The sequence below is a fragment of the Choloepus didactylus genome, chromosome 7 (assembly GCF_015220235.1).
Source record: "Choloepus didactylus isolate mChoDid1 chromosome 7, mChoDid1.pri, whole genome shotgun sequence".
NCBI classification, from domain to species: Eukaryota; Metazoa; Chordata; class Mammalia; order Pilosa; family Megalonychidae; genus Choloepus; species Choloepus didactylus.
The window spans coordinates 125,494,469-125,514,780 of NC_051313.1; the positions used below are offsets into that span (position 1 = coordinate 125,494,469).

The 20,312-nt window shown below is 42.7% G+C and overlaps 4 non-coding genes across 4 annotated transcripts; 3 read left to right on the forward strand and 1 right to left on the reverse strand.

Annotated features, from left to right (window-relative positions):
* The first annotated feature begins 3,397 nt into the window (after positions 1–3,397).
* On the forward strand, positions 3,398–3,469 carry TRNAQ-UUG. Its single transcript has one exon. It is a non-coding gene; the product is annotated as a tRNA-Gln (tRNA).
* Positions 3,470–6,631: 3,162 nt separating this feature from the next.
* Positions 6,632–6,703, forward strand: TRNAQ-CUG. Its single transcript has one exon. It is a non-coding gene; the product is annotated as a tRNA-Gln (tRNA).
* An 849-nt stretch (positions 6,704–7,552) lies between these two features.
* Positions 7,553–7,624, reverse strand: TRNAM-CAU. The gene has a single exon. It is a non-coding gene; the product is annotated as a tRNA-Met (tRNA).
* A 10,202-nt stretch (positions 7,625–17,826) lies between these two features.
* On the forward strand, positions 17,827–17,898 carry TRNAQ-UUG. Its single transcript has one exon. It is a non-coding gene; the product is annotated as a tRNA-Gln (tRNA).
* The last annotated feature ends 2,414 nt before the right edge of the window (positions 17,899–20,312 follow it).

Sequence of the window (20,312 nt, forward strand, 5' to 3'; positions counted from 1 at the left end):
GGTGGCCTGCAAAATGGTAGACCCTCTCTGTGGAGGAAAATTTGGCAATATCTATCAAAGTGAAAAATGCATGTATCATTACACCTACCAATCTCACCTCTAGGAATTTATCATTCTTGTAAATGTGTGAAATGACACACATATAAGGTTTTTCAGCAGCATGATTTGTAGTAAAAAAGACTAGAAGCATATGACTGATCAGCAATAAAGCAACAAATTACAGTACATCATTCTATCTGGTGGTAAAACCAAATGAGAAGGCTCTTTTTCATAATAATGGGAGATTATTGCTTACTATGTGCCAGACAATGTCCTAAAAAATTCTTTACATATATTAAATCATTGCATCTTTGCAACAACCTTATGGGGTAAATTACTGTTAACATAACTGTTGTGCAGATGATAAAATGGGAGTTCAGAGAAGTTAAGGAAATTGCCTGAGTTTGTATAGCTAGTAAATTCTGAAACCATGAATTCTAAAATAGGGAGTCTAGCTTCAGAATTCACGTTTGTAACCACTCCAAGAATTACTGCCCTCAAATACTGATAGAATACATTATGATAATATAATAAATGCTTCTGTAAGGATTTCTGAAAAGCACCAGAAGCACAGAATAAATAATATTGCCAGAGAGGAGGAGTATAAAACATCATTCTAGGAAGATGAAGTAAGAAAATGGTGCCACATTCAAGGACTCAAAAACGGAGGGGAGGAGGGGACTAAAGTCTGCAGGGGTCGGCAGAAGGGAGCAACACAAGGAGCTAGGCATGTCTTCTGAGACTGAATGCTACACCAGGGGCTTTGTTCTGTATTAGGAGCAGGCTTATCAAAATGGTTACAGGAGTTCAGGATAAAACAGCTAAGTATGAACAGTAAAGAGCTTATCAAGCAGTGACTAAATATGCCCAATTCTAGGGGCCAATTGAACATTGTTCTATGTATGATGATTTAAATGAAGCACAGACTCTCAAATTGTTTGTTAAATTAATCTAGGAGTCACAGCATTTTCATTGTTCCCCTGAGCATATGGGAAAAAAAGAAAATACCATTGGTCCTCTTTGGAACTAGTAGAGGCACCATATGTATACTTCTACTATGTTTTTTTTATGTTCACAGCTTATGATCAGACAATGAGCCAGAATTGCACACTGCATGGATATGCATCAATGGGATATGCAACAATGTCTAATGGATGGGTGTCTTGAGAGACCCCTTACAAGTCAAGTGACACTCCCACCTTTATATTAACTGAGAGCTCTGAATATTCACACACAGCTCCATACTGAACAAGAGAGAGTCTAAGACAGCATCAGATCACATTCTCTGACTACTTTTATGAAGATTGTAACTCAAGTTGTAGGAGAGAGCTTTAGACCACCTACTTAATTTTTTTGAGAATCATCTTGGTGATTATAAACTGTCATTTTGAGGCAAGGTTCTGAAATGTTATTAGTCAATATTATAAGAAAGAGCTAACCTGAGTTCCTATTTTACATAAAGAAATACCAAAAATGGCTGAAGAGAAAAAACGGCATGCAGTGTCCTTCAACAGGACTTTATATTCGACTTTACAAGAGATCCTTCTCTCAGATGTGTGGATAGGCTTAATGTCAATAATGAGGTTTTTGTTATTTTCATATATTTAGCATAGGCACATTCTCCAGTTTCTTTCCTGCTTGTTTTTTTTTTTTTTTTTTTTTTTTTTTAGTTTTTTATTTTTGACTATAACTTCATGTTCTCCTATAGGAAACTACTCTTCATTCTGTCTCATAATATGTTTACAAGATACACTACAAGCTATAACAAAATTCTGAATAATTCAGAGCTTCAGGCTGGAAAAAGTATGTTCTGCAACCCTGACATTCTCCTCTGGCCTGTCTTCCTCTGCAGTGTTTCTATGAGCCTCAGTTGCTGTAATCTGGATGTGGTAATAGAATGCTCCAGAAGAAACTATTAGGATGCATGCCTGATACGAGAAATCGTCATCAAACTAGAATTCACTGTATTATGTTTAACTTGAGAATTGACCAAAAATTATTGACCTGAAATTGTTTTAGTGAGCAAAGAAGGGAAGTAAATGAAGTAGCCTCATTCCCAAGGAATATTCCCATAAATCTGATGTGGCACTATAACTTTCCTCTCTTTACTTTTGATATAGTTGTGTCTTAAATAATTACTCATTCTCTTTCTCTGGATGGTGGTGGTGCTAGAGCTCACTGATAGTTCTCAGGCTTCAGCATTCTCTTACCCAGATTACAAGAATGCCAACAGTATTCCCATGCCCTTAACTGTCATTAAATTGTTGGAAATTCACATTTTACATCTGACTGGATGATCGTTTAACATCTGAGAAATACTAGAGGTTATCTGCAACATCAGTACCTATCCCTTCATGGAAGTGCTTTAAAAGAATCTCATCAATTTTATTTCAGCTTATATTCTAACCAGGCACTATTTCTGTACCCTTCTTCCAATTTTGGGTGAGAACTCAGTTTGGGGACTACAACAGTGAATTCACAGATGATAGTCCTCAGAAGATGCACTACTTATTGGAGAGGTTAGCACAGTTAAAGCTCTCAGTGTGTTGATCTGGTATCTCAATGTCTGCTGTGGAAAAAAAAGACTAGACTCGGATTTTTAAGACGAGACTTTGCCACTTATAAGAACTTCTCTACAGAAATAAAGGAAAGATGACAAAAAGAGCTGGAGTCTTAAGCAAGCAGATGAGTCCAACTTTCCACTCAATGGCCCATCAATCTTCCTGTCCCTCTCAGGCAATGAAAGTAGGAGTTAGAACTTTTAGATATCAGGACCCAGACATGGCACCAGAGAACTCTGGAACCATTAAAGAGATTCTGAGAGCTGCCCAGTCCTTGGGCAGTAAATTTGATGGTCACCGCCCACATGACGTCATAGACAACATCAACAGAATTGCAGTGGAATGCTCGGCTAGTTAGGAACTACAAAGGGAAATGTATCAATAAAGGATCAAAAAAAAAAAAAAAAAAAAAAAAAAAAAACGAAACAAAACAACAACAAAAACCTTTGCAAAGTCCTGCCCCGACTTGTCAACTGTATGTAAGAGGATGATTCAGTAGCAGGGTACACACAAAGGTGAGAGCAGGAATTTAACTGTTAGGCCCCTGAAAACCCGGATGGAACATGCAAGTTCGTTTTACAAAAGTGGTGCAGGCCTGAGGATAATTCATTGTGTCGATAATGCTGAGCATTGAAGAACTTCCAACGTCTCTGGTCCCTGACCTGTAGTTGTGCGCCGAGTTGGAGGCAACCAAAACACTCACACATGTACGGTTTGTAGAAAACCACCGCCTTAAAGCTGAGAAGGTGGAGGTTCATTTGTTCAGATGAATGCTTGCCACTAACCACACCTGTCTTGGCCCCATGGTGTAATGGTTAGCACTCTGGACTTTGAATCCAGCGATCCGAGTTCAAATCTCGGTGGGACCTCTTGTTCTTTTCCATTTCTTCCTGTGATGGCGCCCTTTGAAAACTAGCATTTTTCGCTGCGATCCAGCACACCATAAATCCCGATGAACACCGGACCACCCAAGTCGGAGCCCACTTGCCCAAGACAGTCCATATGCACAAGTGAAAGCTGCAAGGGAAGCGCATAAGACAAAAAGAGAAATGTAGTGCCTGTGGTATTTCCCCTTGGCTTCATTTTTGTAAAGGCTTATGCGTGTGTATTGAAAAAGAAAACCTGTTTTGGAGAAAATGGCTACGTTTCTCTGTGACTGGAAAAGGGAGTCTAAGCTGAGGAGTGATAAATAGCTGGTTTGAGGGTGATAAATTTGCAGTGGTGCCGCTTTGCATCGCAATGAGGATGGGGTGCAAGCTGAGCACACATGCAGAGCACAAAGGATTTAACCCTGTCAGGCCTCATCCCACCAGTTTTTCAGGTTCGTTCTTGAACTTACCTTTGGTAAAGGCGCTGCAGTTTGATCACATTAATATGTGTGTTACCATTCTTCGAACTGCAAATGAGTGAGCAGGGCTTGCTGTTACCTTAGAGAATTTCCACACAGGAAAAGTCCTTTCCACTTTCCTCAGGCAGTTTTTTACATTCTAATGATTGCTGTCCTAAACAGCCTCTCTTGTCACTGCTCCTGCCACCCTCATACCCCAAAATTGACTTCTAGCCACCGGCCAGGTAAAATTATATCTATTTTTACATGTTTCTCTCTTCTCATTTTCTACCTGCAAAACATTTTTGCCCTCCCTTTTGCCCTCACAGTAGGAACCCTAGTTCTCTACTCATTCCTTGAAATCTTAACTTAAACCTTCCAGCCCTTCTGACTGAGGCCTTTGTTTGCTCTGTGAATCTGAGCTTAGGTACCCCCATTTGTGTTTCCTCAGCACCTTGAATTCCCCTTCCCGCCGCACTAAGGATTTTAATTGCTTAAGAAGCTCCCAGGGCAGGGAATGGGTTCTGTGGCCTTCTTCATCTTTTCCACAGTTAGGAGGGCATGAACTTTCATCTGATCTAGTTTGATCATCCCAGAACCCAGATAACTCATGTCCAAGTCTGGATCAAAATCTTTCTGGTCCACTTCTTCCCAGATTTCTTTACACTCTTCTTCATTCACGGAGCCCAAGTCTACACCCACTCTAAGACTGGAGCAGATGACTCCCTGGAGAAGAACGTCCACAACACTGTTTTAATGAGGCCACTCATTAAGCTACAGGTGCAGATTACCACACAGTAAGCAAGGATTTAAGCTAAAGTGCCCCCTCTTTCCTCCCAGGGTGTGGTGCGGGAAGAAGACATTAGTCTCTCGACGCTGCTCTTAGTCTTGGCCCAGTCAGGAGGGTTTCGCTTGCTGCCCTCATCACAGTTGGCCTGGAGTGAGGGTATGGCAGTGAGTGAGGGAGGTGGCTCTGAAAGAGCACGTGTGTATTCTCTGCTGGACTGGGAGCTGCTTCTGTTCAACTCACAGGCACCTTCCTGCATGGGGTGCACTTTTGATAACTTGGCAGGAACCTCACAGGGTCCAGGCAGTTGGAACTGTTTTTCCCTTTGGCTCTGGAAGAATACAGAGGTCTTGGTTATTTGTAGTATGTTGCTTTGTTTTTGCGCTTTATCGTTCGCGAGAGGGCGCGCTGTCATCGACGCCTGCTTCCAGGTTTTCTTAAAATCTGGTCTGGAAAGGCAGCCTCAATCCGCAAACTATGAAATTCACCTTTCTGTAGGCCGGCACTCTCTGGACGGGAATCGAACCCGGTTAAACAAGTTGAAGCTGAGTTCCCCTAGCGCTCCCCGCCTGCTGAACTGCCAAAAGGAGTTTAAGAAGATGCTGTTCACGAAGACGCGATTCTAAGACCCTCACCGACAACCCAGGACAAAAACCAATTTGTTTTGTGGATTTTTATAAAATGTCGGTGCCTGTGTATGTACAGGAATAGAATAGGCGAGGCAAAAGCGGGGAATTTTTTAGTCCATTTGGGAGTCTCCCCTGCACATATTTCCAGTAGGTGTCTGCCTCAGGTTCCTCACCTGTAAACTAGAGATCATGGTCCTCACCTCACAGGGTTGTTGCGAGCCTTCCGTGAGATACCGAATACAAAACCGGGCAAACGGCTCAGTCAGTCTTGATCTACCACCTCACTCGTTTTTCCAGTAAGAAACAGAGGAGCGAGTCTCCCCCAGAGAACCTGTTCGTTGCTCAGATGTGACCTGTATCTATCTAAGCCCACTCGGCAGGTAAACTCACTGCCCTCCCCCCTACGTGAGACATGACTCCCAGGAGTATAAAGCTCCCTGGCGACGCCGGACGTGACTCCCGGGGATGAGCCTGGACTCGGCATCGAGGGATTGAGAAAATCCTCTTGATCAAAAGGAGGAAGAGAAATGAAACAAAAAGTTTCAGTGGCTGAGAGATTTTAAGTGGAGTCGAGATGTCATTCTGGAGGTTATGGTTGTTCTTTTGCGTTATATAGATATCCCTTTGTAGTTTTTAGTGTATTGGAATAGCTAGAAGGAAATACCTGAAACTGTTGAAATGCAACCCAGTAGCCTTGATTTTTGAAGACGATTGTATCACTATGTAACTTACATGGTGTGACTGTGTGACTGAAAACTTTGTGGCTCGCACTCCCTTTATCCAGTGTATGGACAAATGAGTAGAAAAATGGGAACAAAAATTGAATGAGTAATGCGGGGGTGGGATGTTTGGGGTGTTCTTCTGTACTTGTATTTTTATTCTTTTGGGGGGGGAGTAATGATTTTGGTGATGAATGCACAACTATATGATGGTACTGTGAACAATTGATTCTACACTGGATGATTGTAAAGCATGTGGATATATTTCAATAAAACTGAGTTTAAAAAAAAGAAGAAAAAGAAGAAATAGATGAGCGAGGGTGCCAATTTCCTGACCCAGTTGGAAAGAAAGGCCTGGAGGCGGGGGAGAGGGGATTCCTGACGTTTGGAATTCAGTGTTTTCCATTGCAACTGATCTATAGGGTGTTGGGTGCATGCTTGTGATAGGCAAACTTCTGTGACTTACCCCTAGAGCAGGAAAAGCAGAATGGGGATTTACCTCTCAGGCTAGGGGGCCTGGATAGGAAGCATTAGGCCGTCAGTAGTAGTGGGAAAAAAGAGTTGTGAAAGGCCCCATGGTGTAATGGTTAGCACTCTGGACTCTGAATCCAGCGATCCGAGTTCAAATCTCGGTGGGACCTAGCTTTCGTTTTGTATTCTATGTTCAGCTCCTTTCATCAAACTATGGGGCATATTTGCTTGATAATTTTTACAGAACCCTTCTCGTTCCGACCACAAGGAATTTTTATCTGCCAACAAGTAAACTGATTGGAAGAGAAGGTCCCGTACCTTTGATTAGGCAGTACATTTCCAAAACAACTTTTTTAATTGAGTGCATACTACTATCACATTTAAAGATAACACAAAGCCTTAGAGACTTTATGGTCACCAAAACCAATATTTCAATTTGTATATACATTTCCTTTTCTGTTGTGGAGTGATGTGTCAGGGTGATCAATAACAACCTGTAAGCATATAATGAACTACATTGGGTTAAAATTCTGTGACAATTCTTTGTTTCCAGTTTTTCTCATAATATTCCCACAAATCTAGCTTATGTAAATGTACTGATGTATACAAGATTTTGTAACGCAGGTTGCTTTAGAGAAGAACATTACCATTAATTTTATCTGAATTTAACATATGCTGAATAAATGAGAGAAAGGAGCAGGAGACTTCGCCCAAATAAAAACACAAAATAGATTTACAGTAATCAACAGTCTCGTGCAAAAGTCAATAAGAATGTTTTTCCTTTGAGTGGAATAAAATGTGCAAGAAAATATAAAACCATAACCTACCGCAACGTTGATACTATTCACTGAAAGATAGAACGTTTACTTGTAGGAAGTAAATTAGGTAAGTGAAGAGGGCTTGGGGCCAACATTTGGAGTGGGGGAAGAAGTAGCGAAAAGGTGCGGTCTTTGCGACAGCTTTGCGAGATCAATTATACTCGACCAAAAGCCAGCTCCTGTGGAACCAGGTAACAGCCTTAGCAGAGGATGGTTTCGATCCATCGACCTCTGGGTTATGGGCCCAGCACGCTCCCGCTGCGCCACTCTGCTGTGTCCAAACACTATTTACTACTCTTATTTTAACTTTCTAACGATCGGCCATTTCATCAGACAATATTTTTCATTTTGTATTTTTTAACTGCCTCTCCAGTCTCCTCTTTCGGCCTCTCTAAGACGTACTTCTTCCAGAATCTGATGACCCCAGCAGTCCCTTTCCAGTTGCACTTTCCCAATCCACCAAAGGTGCTTCAAGCTCTGAAACTTTTTCATCAGGAGCTGCTTTCAGTTCAGAGGAGGAACTGCAAAGCAAGCTTAGCCAAGTCCTCAGAAGCCCTTGCTTGGGGGAAAATCTGGGGAGAAATGAAGTCAGAGGAACTGCCCCCAGGGAGTAAGTATATTAACCCGCTCACTTCTGTTTCCCATTTCCGTATACTAACAATCTTAATACTGTTAGCGGCTTCCTGGGCAGCTGCATAGGCCCCAGCCTTTGGAATCGTGAAAAGGGCCCTCTGATCCCTTTGAGTTCATGATCACAGACAGTCTTCTCTGGTCCTCAACAACTGTTGGCTCCCCCAGATGGCCTGGACAGAAACCTCTGGCATCTTTACATTCTGTGCTATGTCGGCCAAGCAGCTTTTCTCTTGCTCTTTTCCCCAATTTCCTGCTGTCTTTTCATGGTTTCTCTGTCTTCATTAAAGACTTGTTTTTCCAGTCTCAGGGCAGTCAGGGGGTTGGTGGCCACTTCTCTCTGGCAATTAACATTTGAGAGTTCTTTTCTTTCTTCAGGAAACACGTAGAGACACAGGGTTGGCAGATATATTCGGGTTATGAGAAAGTTACAGAACATGATCATGAGAAAACAGGTTGGACAAATGGATGGACAAATGGTCTATGAGTTTGAATTTCAATGCAAGCCTAAAACCTCCCTGACTGGTGTTCATGCACATTGATCAGTGACTCTTCTCTTAGGTACTCCACATAATGGGATCAGTAGCTGCAGTACAGTTCTAACACTGACTACCAGAGTTACCGCAGATTCCAGTTTAAAAGCACAATCCTCTACAAGACTGCTGTCACTTCAGACACCAGCCACAAGTTCAGGGGTTCCTAGGGCCACCCTCATGTCTGACTAATTGGCTATAAATTCAATAATTCACTAAAATGATTCACAGAACTCAAGAAAGTGCTATTCTTATGATTACAATTTTATTATACAAAGGACATAGATCAGGACCAGCCAAAAAACTCTTCTGTATAGGGCTAGGTGGGGAGAGGGGTGCAAATTTAAAGCTTCCTCATCCTCTCCCAATGAAGTTAAGGACACCTATTGGGGTCTCATTACATAGGCCTGATTGATTGAATCAATGCCCCCATGGTTGGACTCAACTTCCAGCCTCCCTCTGCTCCAAGGAAGTCAGGCTGATATGATGTGGCTCAGTCCCAACCCTCCTGTAATATCGGTTGCTCTTTCTGGCATGGCAGGCCCCTCCCTTAAGACTGCCTGTGTGACCCTGAGTAATCTCATTAGCATAAACAATGGGGTGTTGTCCTGGGACTCACCATGAAGACACTCCTATCACTTAAGAAATTCCAAGAATGAAGAGGATACCCCTGGGTGGGGTGGGGGCAAAGGCCAGACCTCTTTCTGGAGGCCAAATTCCTTATTATATCAGGTCATACAATCTCATAAAATAGAAGTTTCAACATGTACAACTTCCGTTTTTACTTTTTCTTTTATTTTACCTGTCAGTGGAGTGCTGGTGCTAGGAGTGCTTCAGGTTCTCCTTTCCCACTTTGTCTTGTCAAATTCACTTTCTCAAACTTTCCAAAAGAAAGTTACCCTTGTCATCCCCTTAGAATATTAATATAGTTCATTGCCCTTGAAGGTAAAAGTCCTCTATAGGAAATTTAGATACACTAGAAATATTGATGTCTGAGAAGCCCCTTTAAATCAAAGCCCTGGGCTCAGACCCTGTAGCTTATTTTACATAAATTCACAGAGGAGATAAAAATTTCTTTATTTTCTTTTAAAAAAATCTGTTACAACATTGAATATAGAAATGATGTACAATGGCAATAGACAATGTTTTGTATTTCCTTAAACTTCTTTCTGAAGTCATAAAAGAAACATTATTAATTTTTACCAAAATATTTTGGATATCATAAATCTGAATTGCATTTCACCAGGGCATGATTCTCTTGTACACTGTCATTCCCAATCACATCTCTGCCTATTTATTTATTGGGACTATGCACTTCTTATATTTATTTCACCTAAGTAAGGATATTTTACAGATTCTACTGCAAAAAAAAAAAAAGTGCTTGCTTTTGTATTATTTTCACAAATATAGCTTTCTAAGTTCCATATTAACTAGTGGCCCACCGTCTTTTTGCTTTTGATTCCCTCTAAGTCCTTAATGTTCTAGCAACAAACAAAACAACCCCACCTCCCAAAAAAAGCAAAACCAATACTATCCATTGATATATAAAATACTTTAAGAAAGCTCAGCCCCATCCTCATTAACTGATATAGATGCAGCAAATTTGCTTTTTGTAATTTATTATTTCTGAAAATGCATTATCCCTTTTTGTTGTCTGAATTGATGTAGTACCAGTAAAATTGTAATGGTAAGTCAAACCAGAAGAAATGTTTTATAATATTAGAAAGTCCAAGAGAAATTAGTACACATAGCTACAGAAAAAGACACATATAAAATATTCATATTCACAATGGAAACAAACCAAAAATCAGGGAATCAGGGACACTGACTCTGCTAAATTCTTAAAACATTCTTCTAAATAAGGAGAAGAAATGGAAGCTTTCCTTAAAGTACTTCCAAAATCCCTTTTCCTTTCTTATTCTTATATCAATTCTAGGAGTTGGATTAAGAGACCAAAAACTAATGCATGGACATTCATTTTTTAAAAGCATATTCTCAGCCAGGTTTTTCCTGCATGGAATCTTATTGTTCCAACCAGATGTCATGGTGACTAGATATGTGTCCAAGAATCCAATTCAGTAGTTTTCTAAAGGACCATTTTCAAATAAAAGTGAAAATCCAAAACCACCCCAATTTTTTATTTGTTTAGTTGCAGCCTGTCACGTACCCTATCTTTATTGCACCAGCACAGTTTTTCTTTAAAATATCACTTTAGCCTTTAAATTGGTTTCATCCACTTTTGATCTCATTGGCCTTCATTGTTCTCTGCTTTAACCAATTAGCTTTAAAATACTTCTGTTTTATCAAAATGTCATCAATATGTGCATGGCATGGGTTAATCTCAGCTGTTCTGAATTAGCACATACACCAGACTATGGGTTGTATTAACTAAAGATAAATGAGGTTCTTTTTCCATAGGCTCCTGAGTTGTTGGAAGCAGGATGTATCTGCCTATCCAGATTGCATCACTTAGTAAAAATATTTGATTTATGATTTCTCTCTGGTGTCAGTGGGAGCTAGGGGGTAAGGGAGAGAATGTCAATGATTAAGACTGGCCCAGTAGCTAGAATGTGCCCACATGACCAACTCATTATAAGACCTCCCCACCAGGAGCTGACTTTGGGCTTCCTGTACCAACATGCTTCTCATCATGGTTCAAGGCCTAAAATAATATATGTCCTGGGTTACCCAACCCAGTGGTAGAAAGACAAAGAGTCATGTGCCTGAGATCTCTGGACCCTTCAATGCACACTCCCTCCGCTGTTGCTGTTCTGTCTCCTTTGCCCGTAATAATGTTGTTCCATATGTGTAACTGTCTCAACTTTGTGAGTTCTTTCTGTAGTCAAACATTTTAGTGATTAATGTGTGATTAACATAATGTATTTTAACATATAAGGTAGGTATCTAACAACAGTTAACAAAGTATACATCTAAAAATTATGTGATCCATACTTGCTACCACTAGAAAATTAAAATCAAATAAACTTTAATTTTCAGTGTGGAAGATAAAATTTAGAGTCAATTCATCATTTATTTGAAAGCTAACGAGCAAATTAGGCTCCCCATGCCTAGAGAGCTTTGTCTTTGACCTTTGCCAGATAAGCTTTTAAGGTTGGTTTTATCTACTATTCAGAAAGGCCCCATTGTCTGAGTGCCTCTCAGACCTTTAAAACCAGAACGCCCTCTCTACACTTCTGTTCAAAACCCAGTCAGATTTTCCACAGCAGTGTAAAGTGCAGGCTTCTGATTCTTCACTTTAGTGCTGAGTGGGTAAGGGTACAGGTGTCATGCTCATTCCTGAGAATTTCCCTTCTCATTGTGCACTGTCAGACTCCTGTTTCCATCAAGGGAATACAGGGAACCTGGCTATCGAAGTGTCTGATGAAAAAGTAAAGATGTGAGAAACATTCATTTGTTCATCCAACAAATATTTACTGTGCACTAGCTCTGTGCCAGACACTGTTCAAGGCCATGGGTATGAGCAGTGAACAAAATAGACAACACTCCCTACTCTCTAGAGGCTTCCATTCCTTTAAGACCATCGGTCAGGCCTCCACTCAAGAGGGTTTGATGTATGTTTGCACAATTAATGAATGAGCACTTCTTATCCCTCTAAAGAAGTCTTTCTCAGAAACAGAAGACACAAGCACTACTTTGCTGCTGATGTGAAGCCCAAAGTCAGCTCCTGGTGGGGGGTCTTATAATGAGCTGGGCATGTGGGCACATTCTAGCTGCTGGACTAGCCTTAATCATTGGCATTCTCTCCCCCTACCCCTAGCTCCCACTAAAACCAGATGGAAATCATAAATCAAATATTATTACTAAGTCACGCAATCTGTATAGGCAGAGAGAATGTGCATAGCTGTGGAATCAGAGGACTCAAGGGATCCTCAGACCTTTCACTTGGGTAGGAGGTTCCCTCCATTTTCCTTGTAATCCAAAATTCTTTTTTTTTTTTGCCTCTACATTGTACTGGTATCTCCACTAGGCAAGGGAAGAGGAGGAGATGAACACAGCTTTGTCTTCATGGAGGATCACCTTGGAAGAGACATGCACAGGGTGCCACCAGAACTCTGCACAGGGAGAGACTTTTGTCCGAATGGAATAATCAGGGAAGCTACCCAGGGCAGACGGCACTAAAACTGATCCCTGAAGAATGGCTACTATTACATTATGCTTTTTCTTCCTGAGTCTCAAGCTTGGGTTCTTATGTCTTCGCTACAAGAGAGAAAGAGAAGCTACTTTTAAATGACATTTGTCCTCCTTGGAAAACTGCCAAAGATGACCAGGATATCAAAGAAACATTTCTTCATGGTAGAATGGAGAACGCCTGGATTCCACTCTTATTCCACTGCCAGGATTCCAGGTCCAGTGCAGCCAGAGTAAGACACAGACTCCATCTTTCTGTCCCTGGCCCCATGTACAACCTTCTGTTCCCAAAGACAGCACACACCTCAGGTCTGCGGGCTCAGTGTGTGCTTGTTCACTCTTCACCAAGTGCCCACAGAGTGCCAGAGGCCATGAATCTGTCCCTATCCCTCACTGCAGGGAGGGAACGGGAAACATTCAGGATGAATCACAAAGTAATGAGGAGTCTCAACTCCATGACATTTCAACATGACATGACTTAATTTTTCTCCAACCACTGCCTCAGACATGTTCTGTTAAATCTCTCACTCTCGTGCCATGGGCAAATCCTATACCTTTGAGATCACATTTGGTTATTAAAACTTGCTGATGTGAAAAACTTCCATCTCAAACTCTATTTCAGTCTCCTTGCCTCTATTACAAGCTGAGGGTAGAGTTGGGGTACAATGTGAGATATCCCTCCCCACTCTTTCTTCAAGGCCCAGCTCCTCCACTGTTGGGAGAATGATAAGAGGAAAATAGACATTTGTCTCCTAACTTAACTGGTTGTTGCCCCAGTTCTCTCTCTCTTGGTTGTTGCTGCTTCTCTGTCTAACATGAACTGAACTGGCTAGAGAACCCATCCATGAGAGACGCACCAGTGTTTAGCCATTCACCCCAAATACTGCATCCCTACAAGGCCAATGTCACTGACCTTTCTCTCTTCTGTCCCTCCCTGATCTTCCTGTAGAAACCAGGAAGGGGTATTTTGAGATGAGGCAGATTTTTGGTAGCTCCTTTTAGATTGTGGGGTTTTAAATAACTCTTATTTTTCAATAGGCCCCCAGTCCCTAATTGCGGTCGCTGTTGACTCTTTTGGGGGGGGGGGGGTGGCGGCCGGTTGCTAAATCCTATGCTCTCGGGATTGCTCGGAGGGTACCGGCGGCGGGGGCTCTTTCCCGGAGGCGAGGGCGAGGCGGGGGACTGGGCCCGGTCCCCGGCGGAGGCGTGCAAGGTGTGGAGGGCGGCGAGAAGGAACAGGCGGGACACGTTTCTTTTAGGGTGAAGAAGCCAAGAGAGTTTATTAGGGGAGAGTACAAGCTTATATCGGGCGGTTTAGAGGGCGGGGTAGCTGTAGAGGTTAAAGGCTTGGATTGGTTCTGAGAGGGCGCGGAGGTTGATTGAAAAGGGGCGGGAGTTGCTCCGGTAACGAAGAGGGTGGAGGGTGCGGGTAAGGCATGGGGGGGGGGGGGGTGTTTTCTCCGGCAAGCCCTCCCCAACGGTTGTACTTTGGGGTGAGGAAATGGGGCCTGCATTCGGCTCCACTTTCTCAGGCCCAGGGGGCCGTGGAGGGCGCTACCACCCGTGCCCCACTACCTTTCCTAGGGGCTGATCAGTTCCCCTGGCCCAGGCCCGCCAAGTCGGAACTCGATAACAGTGTCCCGCACCTAATCCCAGAGTAACTAGAAAAGTTCCACCCAATATCAAAGTTAAGTGCAACAAATTGTGTGATACACATAGCATCTCCTACCTGAGAGGCTTGACCTTGCCCCTGCCGGCCACCCCCAGCCCCAGGCATCCCTTTCCCATCCCCCATGGAAGCATTCCTAGCTTTGGCTGCTAAACCTCTGAACAGTGACTGCCCCCAACCCATCTTGCTTTGAGAAAAGAGCACATACTAAGATGTTTTCCCAAAATTTGCATGCAGCATTGGGCCACTTTTGTTCGCTAGCCCTAAATAACCTATAGAGCAGCTGCCATAGGTGTGGACATACTCGAGTGAACTTCTTGCCTACTTGTGTCCCTTGCGAGGTAGCTGCAGCTTTTTATTCTTAAAGTTCCCCTAATAAATGCTTTTGGACTAAGCACCCTGGTTTTTGCTGCCTCTTTCTTGAGTCTCAACCCACCCTGTTGTAGGATGGTTTGGGGCAGTCTGGACTGGATCTCCCTCTATTTCTTCTTTCAGGGCAAGTCCTACTCCTTTCTGCAGGACACAACATAAATCTGTATGTGTTAACAGGGAGCGATCTCCAAACATCAGGTAGAGTGAAGAAATAATGCATGTAGTATATAACATGTTTATATAAATTTGAATAAAAACTTGACAAAGACCAATATCAGTTATGGATAAATATAGGTATATAAAAACCAAAAAAAAGGATTGGAAGACATGCTGAACAATAATGGAGCCACTAGAGAGAGGAGAGGGAGAGGAATCAGACTGAGTGACGATTTATTAGGATTCTACTTCTTATTTAAAAGACTCTAAGCACATATAACAAAATACGTGTTATATTGGGGAATGTTGTGTGCACCCATCTCTCCCCTGGTCAAATGGCCGTCATCTCTGCAGGAGCTCTGGAATAAACACAGGCAGACACGCGGCCCTTGTACTAGGGCCTCAAAGCCTCCCGCGGTCCCTTCAATCCCACCTCGGGGTGGAGCTCTTCCCAGAAGCTGCTTCCCAGAAAGTCCCCAACGCTACACCTACCTGCCCCCTCCTCCACTCTGCATATACGCGCGGCTTTCCCATTAGCAGATGAATTGGTAGCGGCTGTGATTTGTTGTTTCATTGGTGCACACGTTAGGAAGGACTCAGATTGACTTTTTGTTTCTCTTTTTTTTTAAATTCAGTTTATTGAGATATATTCACATACCATACAATCATCCATGGTGTACAATCAACTGTTCACAGTACCATCATATAGTTATGCATTCATCACCCCAATCTATTTTTGAACATTTCCCTTATCCCAGAAAGAATCAAAATAGGAATTAAAAATAAAAGTAAGAAAGAACACCCAAATCATCCCCCCATCCCACCCTATTTTTCATTTAGTTTTTGCCCCCATTTTTCTACTCATCCATCCATACACTGGATAAAGGGAGTGCGATCCACAGGGTTTTCACAATCACACTGTCACCCCATGTAAGATACATGGTTATACAATCATTACAGTTTGATAGTTTCAGGTATTTCCTTCTAGCTATTCCAGTACACTAAAACCTAAAAAGGGATATCTATATAGTGCATAAGAATACCCTCCAGAGTGACCTCTCAACTCCACTTGAAATCTCTCAGCCACTGAAACTTTATTTTGTTTCATTTCACTTCCCCCTTTTGGTCAAGAAGATGTTCTCAATCCCACGATGCTGGGTGCAGGCTCATCCCCAGGATGACTCCCTGCATTACCAGGGAGATTTACACCCCTAGGAATCAGGTCCCACGTAGCAAGGAGGGCAGTGGGTTCACCTGCAGAGTTGGCTTAGCTAGAGAGAGAGGGCCACACCTGAGCAACAAAGAGATACTCTGGGGGAGACCCTTAGGCACAATCACAAGCAGCCTTAGCCTCTCCTCTGCAGCAGCAAGCTTCATAAGGGCAAGCACCAAGATAGAAGGCTCGGCATACCAAACCATCAGTCCTCAATGTTTGTGAGAACATCTGCTTGACTTTTTCATTGGGAAATGTATTAACATCAGACTCTGGTTTTCCCATTGGTCCCTATGGAAGCAGCAGAAGAATCTTGCACGTATTTATACCCCTTAAAAAGAGATGTCAATACCACTTTTTTTTTTTAACCTTTGCAGCATTTGATCAATAGGACAATGGGTCAGAATTGCACATTGCATAGATATGCGTCAGTGGGATATACAACAATGTCTAATGCATGGGTGTCTTGAGAGACCCCTTATAAGTCAAGTGACACTCCCACATTTATATTAACTGAGAGCTCTGAATGTTCACACAGAGCTCCATAATGAACAAGAGAGAGAGTCTAACACCACATCAGATCACATTCTTTGACTACTTTTATGAAGAAGATTGTAACTCTAATTGTAGGGGAGAGCTCTTGACCACCTCCTTAGTTTTTTGAGAATCATCTTGGTGATTATAGATTGTCATTTTGAGTCTAGGTTCTGAAATGTTGTTAGTCAATATTGTAAGAAAGCGCTGACCTGAATTCCTATTTTACATGAAGAAATATCAAAATGGCTGAAAATTATTATAGAGCCTATAATTTTACCTCTGTATAACCCAATCAGACAGTTTAAAGGGAATTAATTTATTTACTCATAAAATATTTTTTTGAGCATGTATATGCCAGGCACTATTCTAGCATTCAGGATACACCATGAAAAAAAGCCAACTACAGCCTCTGTCCTTGTGGCACATTCAGGTGGGGAGGAAACCACACAATAAAAAAATAAATTATTAAAATCTATAATATGTCAGTTCCACATAAACTGTTCTTGGAGTAAAATAAAGCAAGCAAGTAGGTAGGGAGTGTGGATTGCAATTTTAAGAGGAGTGCAAATGAGGTCTCACTGAGGCACCATTGGTATAAATGACCTAAAAAATAGTGAAGGACTGTTGCTGTCTAGGAGAAATTATTCTAGGCAGTACCAGAAGCAGGTGCCTGCTTAACATGTTTTGGAAACAGGAAGAGAGGCCAGTGTGGTAGGAGCAAAAGGAGTCTTGGAGTGAGAAGTTGGAGATCAAGACAGAGTGGAGAAGGATTCCTTGCCTGATTTGTCCCAGGGAACCAAGGAGTCACCACTGAATCCCTGTGCCCTCTATTTGCTCATAGGCTCTAAGGCCCCTTCTGTACCACTTGCTGGCCTATCCAGCCAGGAACACTTCAATATTGAAGGAAAGAATGGCTAAAATTCCTGTTTTCTAGAGTCATTCTGGTTACAGTTACTGCATAACAAACCAACCCAAAACTTAGTAGGGTAAAACAAACATTTTATTGTGTTCATAGATTATGTGGGTCAGGAAATAGGAGAGACCATAATGGGTGGTTTATCTCTGCTCTAAGATGTCCAGGACCTCAGCTGGAAGGTCTCACTGGTTGGGTTGATTCTTGGGGTGGTCGCTGAGGGCTGGAATCATCTGAAGACATCTTCCCATACATAGTTGGCAACTGATCCTGGCTATCAGCTGAGAGCTTACTAAGTTCCGTGGCCCCATGGTGTAATGGTTAGCACTCTGGACTTTGAATCCAGCGATCCGAGTTCAAATCTCGGTGGGACCTCTCTCATTCTTTTCCATTTCTTCCTGTGATGGCGTCCTTTGAAAACTAGCATTTCTCCCTGCGATCCAGCACTCCGTAAGTCTCGATGAACAGGCAGCCCGCCCAAGTCGGAGCCCACTTGCCCAAGCCAGTCCATATGCACAAATGAGCCATGTACGAAGCCCCTAAGGCAAAATCTATGCCCCAGAGATACAAGGGAAATACAGTGTCTCTGGTATTTCCCTTTGGCTTCATTTCTATAAAGAAATGTGTGTGTGTGTGTGTTAAAAAAGAAAACGTGTTTTGTAGAAAATGGCCACGTTTCTCTGTGACTGGAAAAGGGAGTCTAAGCTGAGGAGTGATAAATAGCTAGTTTGAGGGTGATAAATTTGCAGTGATGCCGCTTTGCATCGCAGTGAAGATGGGGTGCAAGCTGAGCACACATGCAGAGCACAAAGGGTTAGCAGTGCAGTGCTTTAACCCTATCAGGCCTGCTCATCCCACCAGGGCAGCAAGTTTTTCAGGTTCCTTCTTGAGCTTACCTTTGGTAATCATGCTGTTCTTTGATTACATTGATATGTGTGTTACCTTTCTTTGAACTGCAAATGAGTGAGCAGGGCTTGCTGTTACCTTAGAGAATTCCCACACAGGACAAGTCCTTTCCACTTTCCTCAGGCAGCTTTTACATTTTAATGATTGCTGCCCTAACCAGCCTCTTTTGTCACCGACCCTGCCATCCTCATACTCCAAAATTGGCTTCTAGCCACCAGCCAGGTAAAATTATTTCTATTTTTACATGTTTCTCTCTTCTCATTTTCTACCTGCAAAATATTTTTGCCCTCCCTTTTGCCCTCATAGTAAGAACCCTAGTTCTCTACTCATTTCTCAAACCTTAACTTAGACCTTCCAGCCCTTCTGACTGGGGCCTTTATTTGCTCTCTTAATCTGAGCTTAGGTGACCCATCTGTGTTTCCTCAGCACCTTGAATTCCCCTTCCCACAGCACTAAAGATTTTAGTTGCTTAAGAAGCTCCTAGGGCAAGGACGGGTTCTACGGCCTTGTTAATCTTTCCCCAGTGCCTGGCTCATGTTAGGAGGGCATGAACTTTCATCTGGTCTGGTTTGATCATCCCAGAACCCAGATAACTCATGTCCAAGTCTGGTTCAAAATCTTTCTGGTCCACTTCTTCCCAGATTTCTTTATCCTCTTCTTCATTCACGGAGCCCAAGTCTACACCCACTCTAAGACTGGAGCAGATGACTCCCTGGAGGAGAATGTCAACAACACTCTGTCTTAATGAAGCCAGTTGGTAGCTACGTTACAGATGCAGAAGGGATAGATGGGATTGAGCTACTGTATTCTGCATGTTTTGGGATGAGAATTCACCTCAGAAAAAAAAAGGCTCCTTTCCCAACATTCTTGGCCAGTCATACTGGAAGTCTGTGTGCTAAGTTTTGGTTACCTATTGATTGTAGGGAGCCCTGAGCCTGTCATGGGCCTAGCCTCTGGATGGCACTAACCACGTTTGTGATTGGGTTGATTTTTGATCACCATACAGTAAGCAAGGATTTAGGCTAAAAGTTCTTCTGCTTCCTCCCACAGGGTGCGGAAAGGAGACGTTAGCCTCTCAAGGTTGCTCTTAGTCTTGGCCCAGTCCAGAGGGTTTTGCTGGTTGTCCTCATCACAATTGGCCTGGGAGTGAGGTTCTGGCAGGGCTGTAAAGCAGTGGGCCTGAAATAGCACGTGTTTATTCTCTGCTAGACCGGGAGCAGCTTCTGTTCAACTCACAGGCACCTTTCTGCATGAGGTGCAGTTTTGATAACTTGTCAGGAACCTCTCAGGGTCCAGGCAGTTGGAACTAGTTTTCTCTTTGGCGTTGGAAAATGATTGAACTGGCTAGTTATGTTGAGAGACATACTAGTTTTAAATCATCCCCTTTGTAAGGACATTTTTCTGGTCTCTGCTGGGGTTTGATAGTTTGGAATCTATCGTGGAGGATTTTTACCCTCTCATGGTGGTTTCCTTTTCTGTTTGTGCAGACAATGAACTATCCTTGACATGTTCCAGGCATAAGGAAAACTCCTAAGCCAGCTTTCCAGAAAAGGCTGAATTTAGAGACTTAAATCCCGTAGCAGGGAAATTCCGCAAGAAGCCTGACAGTTGCTGGAAGATTACAGGTGTCTGAATTATTTATAAAAAGATGTTTTGTTTTTGCGCTTTACCGTCCACGAGAGGGCGCGCGGTCGTCGACGCCTACCTCCAAACTTTCTTACAATCTAGTCTGGAAAAGCAGCAAACCATGAAATTCAAGTTTCTCTGCGCCCACTCTCGCTGAACCGGAATAGAGCCCTGATAAACAACTTTTGTCGCGCTGGCGGCCTGCTAAAAGGCCAACGGGTGGGGCTGCACTCTGTCCCGGAATCTCCCGAGGGAAT